This window comes from Callorhinus ursinus, unplaced genomic scaffold, assembly GCF_003265705.2.
Source record: "Callorhinus ursinus isolate GAN/ISIS: 27379988/994484 unplaced genomic scaffold, GSC_fseal_2.0 scaffold13, whole genome shotgun sequence".
Classification (NCBI taxonomy): Eukaryota; Metazoa; Chordata; class Mammalia; order Carnivora; family Otariidae; genus Callorhinus; species Callorhinus ursinus.
The window spans coordinates 2,714,179-2,718,126 of NW_027397075.1; positions in this window are offsets into that span (position 1 = coordinate 2,714,179).

A 3,948-nucleotide genomic window follows, 5' to 3' on the forward strand; every position below is an offset into this window, starting at 1 on the left:
AAAAAAAAACAGTCAACAAAAATTAACTTTGATGAAATAATGAATCATGGTAAAAAAAAAAAAAAAGTCACGAATCTATGTGCAGTATTCCCCTAGCGCTGGAGTTCTCCCATTCTCCTTGATCGATCAACTTGGTCTTGGCTTGCTGGCTGTTTGTGCTGATCTTCTGGGGGAGGGGCCTGTTGCTGTGGTTTCCAAATGTCTTTGCCGGAGGCGGAATTGCCCCGCCCTTGTCGGTCCGGGCTAAGGAAGCTGCTCCGGTTTGCTCTCAGGAGCTTTTGTTCCCTGCAAGCTCTCCGTACAGCCTTGGAGGACCAGGGCAGAAATGGTGGCCTCCCAATCTCCACCCGGAGGAGCTGAGAACTCGGGTCCCCGCTCCTCAGTGCGCCCCCAGAGAAAAGCAGTCACTTCCGTGTCCCCGGTCTCCGGCCGCAGTCCGTGTTCACCCGGCCTGTGATCGAGCATTGCTATCTCTGGCACCCGACCCCGCGCAGAGTCTCCAAACCCAGCAGATCCCTGCAGTGCGTTCCCGCACTGCTCCTCCCCGGGAAGGAAGGGGAGTCTCCCCGGATCTGCCGCCTGCTGGGTCCCTGCTGGAGGAGCCGTGCCCCGACTGGGCCGCAGATCACAGTTTATGGCAACCCCGAGCTGAGAGCCCGCGACTCTGCTCCGTCTCTGCAGCCGGCTTCCCCGCTCCGATACCTGGGAGCTCTGGCGCACTCAGGCACCCCCGGTCTCTCTGTGACCCCGAGGGTCCTGAGACCACACTGTCCCGGGAGGATTCCACCCCCCGCTTAGCCACTGCAGCGACGTCCCTCCACGGAGCCAACTTCTAAAAGGTCCGATTTTGTGCTCCGCGGCTCTATCACTTGCCAGAAGCGGCCGGCGGGGGCCCCTCCCCCGCCGTCTATCCTCCCGAATATCGCCTCGGATTCACTTCTCCGCACGCCCTACCTTCCAGTAAGTGGTCGCTTCTCTGTTCAGAGAGTTGTTGCTACTCTCCTGTTCGATCTCCTGTTGAGTTCGTAGGTGTTCAGAATGGTTTGATCCCTATTCAGCTGAATTCCTGAGACCAGACGAAATCTAGGTCTCCTACTCCTCCGCCATCTTGCTCCGCCTCCTGACCTATTTTATTGATTTTTGAGAGGGGTTCTCTGTGCCTCCTGGATTTTGAAGCCTGTTTCCTTCCTCACATTACGTAAGTTCTCTGTTATAATTTGCTCCAATATACCTTCTGCCCCCCTCTCTCTTTCTTCTTCTGGGATCCCAATTATTCTAATGTTGTTTCGTCTTATTGTATCGCTTATCTCTCGAATTCTGCCCTCGTGATCCTGTAGTTGTTTCTCTCTCTTTTTCTCAGCCTCTTTATTTTCCATCATTTGTTCTTCTATATCGCTGATTCTCTCTTCTGCCTCATTTATCCTAGCATTTAGTGCCCCCATTTTTGATTGCACCTCATGAACAGCCTTTTTGATTTCGACTTGGTTAGATTTTGTTCTTTTTTTTCTCCAGAAAGGGTTTAATAACTTCCACACTTTTTTCAAGCCCAGCTAGTATCTTTAAAGTCATGATTCTGAACTCTAGGTCTGACATCGTACTAATGTCCGTATTGAGCAGATCCCTGGCTGACGGTACTATCTCTTATTCTTTTTGCCGAGGCGATGTTTTTCGTCTTGTCATTTTGTCCAGAGGAGAAAAGATGAATGAGAGAACAAAATACTAGCAGGTTAACCATATCCCCAGCAAATATACTCTATACAAGTCAGAAAAGACCTGAAACCAGGGGAAAAGAAAGGGAAAGAAAGAAAAAAGAAAGAGAAAAGAAAGAAAAAAAAACAAAACAAAAAGAAAAAGATAAAAACAAAAACAGAACAATACAAAAAAAAACAGAATATGATCAAATATGATCAGGCTAGTCCATAGATCAATGCCACACACTAGATTTGGGGCATATTTTGGTCTGTTAGAAAAAAGTGCCCTTAAAATTTTAAAGGAAGAAAGACTTATATATGTACAAAATAAGGGCTGATACAATGAAGTGATGGAAGATGACTGTAAAGATGAAAATTATAAAAGATTTTATAAAAGGATTTGATAAGATAAGAAGTTGTTTGAAAAAAGAAAGATTTTTGAAAAAAAAAGAATAAAAAGGGAGAGAATGTGATCAGGCAGGAGACTAGAGCAAAGCCATACACTAGTGATTTAGGGTATATTTTGATCTGTTAGAAGAAACTGTATCTCAAAATTTTAAAGAGAGAACAACTTATATATATATATACATATATGCCATAAATAAGGGTAACTACTCTGAAGGGATAAAATATGACCCTAAAAATGAAAAATAAAAAATGTTTTTTTAAAAAAAGGGATTGAGAAGATGTTGGTTGAAAAATGGAAAAAGAAAAATTAAAAAAAAAACATTTAAATAAATTAACTTTGAAAAACTAATGAATCATGGTAAAAAAAAGCCATGAATTCTATGTGCAGTATTCCCCTAGCGCTGGAGTTCTCCCATTCTCCTTGATGGGTAAACTTGGTCTTGGCTTGCTGGCTGTTCCTGCTGATCTTCTGGGGGTCGGGCCTGTTGCCGTGGTTCCCAAATGTCTTTGCCGGAGGCGGAACTGCCCCACCCTTGTCAGTCCGGGCTAAGCAAGCTGCTTGGATTTTCTCTCAGGAGCTTTTGTTCCCTGCAAGCTCTGGTACAGCTTTGGAGGACCAGGGTGAAAATGGTGGCCTCCCAATCTCCACTCGGAGGAGCTGAGAACTCGGGGACCCGCTCCTCAGTGCGCCCCCAGAGAAAAGCAGTCACTCCCGCCTCCCTGGCCTTCGGCCGCACTGCGTGCTCACCCAGCCCGTGACCGAGCGTTTCTATCTCTGGCACCCGACCCCGTGTGGAGTCTCCAAACCCAGCAGATCCCTGCGCTGCGCTCCCGCAGCGCTCCTCCTGGGGGTAGGAAGGGAAGTCTCCCTGGCTCTGCTGCTTGTTGGGTCCCTGCTGGAGGAGCAGTGGCCCGAGTGGGCCACGGATCACAGTTTATGGCAACCCCGAGCTGAGAGCCCGCGCCTCGGCTCCGTCTCTGCAGCCGGCTGCCCCGCTCTGATACCTGGGAGCTCTGCTGCACTCAGGCACCCCCGGTCTTTCTGTGACCCGGAGGGTCCTGAGACCACACTGTCCCGCGAGGGTTCCACCCCCCGCTTAGCCACTGGAGCGACGTCCCTCAGCGGAGCCAACTTCTAAATGGTCCAATTTTGTGCTCCGCAGCTCTATCACTTGCCAGAAACGGCCAACGGAGGCCCCCTCCCCCGCCGTCTATCCTCCCAAATATCGCCTCCGATTCACTTCTCCGCACGTCCTACCTTCCAGTAAGTGGTCGCTTCTCTGTTCAGAGAGTTGTTGCTACCCTCTTCTTCGGTCTCCTGTTGAGTTCGTAGGTGTTCAGAATGGTTTGATCCCTATTCAGCTGAATTCCTGAGACCAGACGAAATCCAGGTCTCCTACTCCTCTGCCATCTTGCTCCGCTGCAGTGATGTGTAGTTTTTTTAAGAAACCGCCAAATTATTTTCCAGAGTGGCTAAGCCATTTCACATTCCACCAGCAATTATGCAAGATCCAGTTTTTTCACATCCTAATCAGCACTTAGTATTGTCATTACTTTTTTATTTTAGCTGTTCCAATAGTAGAACATAGATTAGAAATTAGATCTCATCATGGCGTGATCTTAATTTTCATTTTCCTACTGGCTGTTGGTGCTAAACAGTGTTCCATATGCATCTTTGTAATCTCTATATCCTCTTCAGTAAAATGTCTCTTCATGTTCTTTCCCCATTTTCTGATTGGATTGTTTGCTTAATGTTGAGTTTTGAGAATTCTTTAAGTTTCTAGATATGAGTCCTTTGTCAGATACGTGGTTTGCAATTTTTTTCTCAGTCTACAGCTTGCCCTTTCAT